This window comes from Coffea arabica, chromosome 1c, assembly GCF_036785885.1.
Source record: "Coffea arabica cultivar ET-39 chromosome 1c, Coffea Arabica ET-39 HiFi, whole genome shotgun sequence".
In the NCBI taxonomy this organism is placed as follows: domain Eukaryota; kingdom Viridiplantae; phylum Streptophyta; class Magnoliopsida; order Gentianales; family Rubiaceae; genus Coffea; species Coffea arabica.
The window spans coordinates 6265675-6270912 of NC_092310.1; the positions used below are offsets into that span (position 1 = coordinate 6265675).

The window sequence follows — 5238 nt, forward strand, 5'->3', positions numbered from 1 at the left end:
GCCCCAAACTCCACTCGGTCAAGTTAGGACGTTTTACTATTCCTCAGGACAACCCTCACAGAGCTACACTCATAAAGTATTCACTCACAAATGAAAAACTTACAATGAATCTCACACCACTAAAACTACAAATCTTTCTTGGAGAGTATTTTCTCATTAAAATCACTCTAAATTTTTTGTCTTTTCAGTGTGCAAAAGTTATTTGAAAATTCTGACCATACTTTATTTATAGGAGACCAACAAAGTGCATTATTAATGCTTCCAATGGATAGAAAGTAACTGAACAATTAACTAGCCGTTGGAGTATCCGACGTCCGGTACTCCTGTTTTTTGAGTTCAACAGCAGGCAGTGAGTAGGGATGGCAATGGGGCGGGGGATCCTTCCCCCGTCCCCCGCCCCGTTGTCAAATAACTCCCCCCGTTCCCCGCCCCGTCCCCCGCCTCTCGCCCCCCATCCCCCGCCCCGTTTCCCCCGCGGTCCCCCGCGGTCCCCCGCGAAAAAAGAAATTAACTTATCATAAATATTCATTTACAATAATACAATTATAAATAACGTTAAATAAAATTAAATAGCTGTCAAGATGAAAATAGAGCATAACAAGTCAAGTTACATTCATTCTAGCATTCAACAAATTCAGTCGAGTTGATTTCTCATATTCAACAAACTAAAACACTCAACAATAAATTCAACTTTTCTCTTCATTAATATAACTCAACAACTTCAGAACATTTGCTCTTCATCAACCTCGAGATGTGATAACTCATTTGATAAAGCAACCCTGACATTTGATGTTAAAATAAAAGAAAAATCTTGTCAACAGAGTATAGTGTATAACAAATAATTGGAGAAAATCAATTTAGATGAATCAAATTTCTTTAATACCTATTCAGTAACACAATCAATATCATCTTCTTCATCAACTAATGTATTACATGACATCCCTTCCGATGTAGAAGAAGTAGCTGCACCAAAAAAAAATAGCCACTGATTTACTAAATAAAGAAATGCAAAAAAAAAATGTATAAATTTAAAAGTAAAAGTTAAATCTTTTGTATACCATTTATTTCATTCCAGAGCCAAGTGCGAGTACACATCAATGCTTCCAAGGTATTGGCGTGAAGTTTACATCGATGAGGACTAATTATTCTTCCACAAGTACTAAATGCAGATTCAGATGCCACACTTGAGACGGGTATAGCTAGAATATCCTTAGCCATTTTTTGTAAAGTGGGATATTTAACCCCATGTGTTTTCCACCAACCAAGTATGTCAAAAGTCGGAACTCTTGGTAACACATTTTCCTCAAAATAAAAATCCAATTCCGTCTTAGAAGTAACATCAGTAGAGTTAGAAGCCACAAACTTATCAAAATCAGCAAGGGGATCCGTTTCAACTTCATTCTTATCATGACTCCCATTAACATGCTCACTATGTGAAGCCATGTACTGACTATCAACTCTATTTCCACCCAAACTAGATCGGTATTGATAATCATGCAACAAAGAATAACAATTTTGACGAATTGCTTCAATTTTCATGAATGATTCATCACCATAAATGATAGGAAAATAATACTCAATCAACTTCATTTTGTATCTAGGATCCAAAACTGCAGCAATACCAAGTATCACATTACAATCTTCCCAATATTTTTGATATTTTGCCATCTGTAAGTCCCACAGACAACCAAGAGGGGGGGTGAATTGGTTGATTAAAATCTTAACCAAGTTTATGCACTTTTTCTTTAATGAAAATTTACCTTCCTTTTTAGTAATGATCAACCAAGTACATTAGAAGACAATAGCAATATTAATCAGAGAAGCAAGTATAGATAAGCAATGAAGATTTTATTAAACAGAAATATAAAATAGAGAAACAAACCAAGTGTCTACCAAGCTTTACCCAAACTTGAAGACCAAACACTAGGAAGAGCAACTTCTCTTTGATGAACGAAGATCAACTAGATGTACAATGGAGGGAGCTCTTCCTCCTTGCCCTAAGCCTCACTTAGTCAAGCTAGGAAGTTTTACAATCACTCAGAAAACCCTCAACAAAGCTACACTAAAGATCCTTTCAACCACAAAAGAAATGCTCAACAGAAATTCACACCACTTTAATACAAATCTGCTTTGGAGACTATTTTCTAGCTAAAATATCTCTTGAGAACTTGTAAACAAAGTGAGCAAAAGTCCCTACTTCGTTCAGACCAGTTTGATTTTAAAGGGATCCAGAAATGGGCTTCATCAATGCTTCCAACGGATAGAAGGCAGCTGAAGAGTCAACTAGCCGTTGGGGCTGTCGGACGTCCGACGATCGAATCATCGTCCGAACCAATCGTCCGATGATAGCCAAGTTGAGGTTCGGACGTCCGATAAGTTCTTTGTCGTCCGACAGCACAGCGTCCGACCTTGGGCCGAGAGCTAGCAAGTTATCTTGGAATTTTTCGGACGTCCGATGCGGTTGATTAGCGTCCGATGGCAAGCGTCCGATCCTTCCGGACGTCCGATGCTTCCATGTGAGCGTCCGACGGTGCTTCCTTCCTGATGTTCTTTATCTTTTCGGACGTCCGACAGTTTCCTTTCGGCCGTCCGACCTGATTGTCCTGTTTTTGCTTCTCATTTTGGTTGTTTTACATTTCATGACATATTTGAACCTGATTCTTGGATAGACAAAAAACACTTGTATTTGAGGAAGGTTAGACAAATATTTCAAAGTACCAAGAATGACAAACTAGACATACTTAAAAGACAATATCTTTGATCGAAAACAAAACAATGACTAAATTCATTCATATTATTCCAATCTTGTTTGCCACATCCAAAGCAACGTAGTCAGGAGATAAACGAACATATGCTTTCTTTGTTCCAACAGACCTGATCAAAGTGTTCACTTTCTTGGTCTGTATAAACAAACTTTTGTGATCATCAAAACCAAGAATAACACCATCATCTTTTCTGCCATTACGCTAGTTAAACAATTTGAACTTTTCATCCATTGAGCCAATGATACCTTAATGTCACAAACTTTTGCAAAAAATTCATTTGATGTAGGATATCGAGTACCGGAGAACATTTCAGTGACTTGGTAGAATAATTTCAACTTCTCACAAATGGCATTACAAACTTCCCAATCATCATCATTTGGCAAACTAGTGTAGTGTTTCTCACGCACTTTAACCCGTGGAAATACGTCTTTATAAATTGCAGCTGTTTGCAACATTAAAAAAGTCGAATTCCAACGGGTTTTACAATCCAAACACAACTTTTTAGTAGAAGAAATGCGCAATTGGCGAGCCGCTTCTTCAAAATTTTCAATTCTAGCAGCAGAAGCAGTCCAATACACCACACTATCACGAATTCTTTCAATACCACCCGATATCATTTCTAAACCATCTTTGACAATCAAATTTAAGATATGGGCAGCACACCGCATTTGAAGCACTAAACCATCTATCAACAAATCACTCACATTCAACTTTTCCAACAAACAATTAATCATACCATCATTGGTGGAACAGTTATCTAAGGTAATCGTAGATATCTTACGATCAATATTCCAATCCATCAATGAACTAAGAACCACATCACTTAACACTTCTTTGGTATGTGGAGCAGGAACATAGATAAACCTAAATAAAAGAAAAAAATAAGTTGCTCATGTATAACAAACAATTAACATAATTCAAGTTTTTAACTTTTGAAAACATACCTCAAAATTTGACTTTGTAAGATCCAAGACTCATCAATATAATGTGCAGTGATAGCCATGAAGCCTTTCTTTGTGTTGCTAGAAGTCCACATATCGGTTGTAACTGCTATCTTACTTGCAAGCTTCTCCAAAATATTACAATTCTTCAATCTTTGCAATTCATAGATCTTCAAAATATCTCCTTTAATTGTATTTCTTGACACAAGTTTAAAACATGGCTGCAAACTCTTAACAAATTTTCGAAAGCCTGTGTGATCCATAATAGATAATGGATACTCATGCAATACAATTGCAGATGCAAGCTCATGGCATGACTGTTGTTGATCGAACACATGATTGTGCAATTCTTGTTTGCCATCATTCTTTTTACTACCACTTCGAAGTAACATTTGCCTAATATCTCCTTTAGGCCTTTTAGCACACCTATTGTAATGATCATGCAAGGTACTCGTCCCATGAGTGGTACCTGTCTTGTATTTTTTTTTACAATACTTGCACACACCATAAAAAATGCCATTTTCACCTTTCTCTCTATCAAAATGCGCCCAAACTTTTGATTTTAATTTTCTTTTTCCTCCTTCAATTTCATATTCATCTTCTTCTACTGTATCTGTCAAGTCAATTGATTCAACATTCCTTGATTGTGGAGTTGATGAATTATCCCCTTGTTCAGATGCAATTAGATTTTCGGACAGATTCATTGTAATAAGAATTCTACAAAGACAAGGAAGCAAATAGCACAATAAGTGGACTGCTCACAAACATGAAATATAACTATAATTTTTCACTTACACTAAAATTACAGGTCCTCTCCTCTGTTTAGAATCTAGAGGAGCACAAATGGATCATTACTGATCCGAAATATATCATTTGGAGTTATTTCAACATTATACATATCCATGGCTATCTTTTTTTTTAATAATACTAAAATTCTAAACCATTTAATTGCCGTAAATCATTAGGCTTTCATATTTACATTCTCATTAAGGCTTTTCACAAACATCTTATATGCACGCAAACAACTATCCTTTGTTTGATTAATTTCGAATTAAAACAAACCAAAAATTGTAACACAGTGCATTTACAATACTAATACAAACTAACAAGATAAAAGGGGGAAAAATTAGCAGTGAAATTTAAATACACAGAAGGTTAAAAAAGTGAAAGCAAAAGGACCTTCACTCTGCGCCTGTTTTCAAATTTAGTACCCAAAGAATTTTGCAAAATAATTAGGTGCCTTTATTTTATACTCCACCGCCATCAATAGTCAAATTTTCTCAAATTAACATACATACGCTCTGGTATTATTTGTCATAATACTCGCACAACTCGCGTTTAACTAAACTGACTTTTGCTCACTCAGAAAAAGGTGTATAGTCTAACCACAGAATTTAGTGCTATATATTTCACCAAAAAAAAAAATGACGTCGGTTTATAAATGGAAACTTTCAGCAAGGACAATTAATTACCCCTGAATTTTGTTGCCCCTTTCTATTTCAGTCTAGTGAACCATCAGACCACGTTCTAAG

At 35.9% G+C, this 5238-nt stretch overlaps 1 long non-coding RNA gene across 1 annotated transcript; it reads right to left on the bottom strand.

Annotated features, from left to right (window-relative positions):
- Positions 1–3140: 3140 nt before the first annotated feature.
- LOC140006166 (uncharacterized) lies at positions 3141–3948 on the bottom strand. The gene is made up of 2 exons (XR_011813807.1): positions 3710–3948; positions 3141–3629 (listed from the first exon to the last, which is right to left on the bottom strand). It is a non-coding gene; the product is annotated as an uncharacterized lncRNA (long non-coding RNA).
- Positions 3949–5238: the final 1290 nt, after the last annotated feature.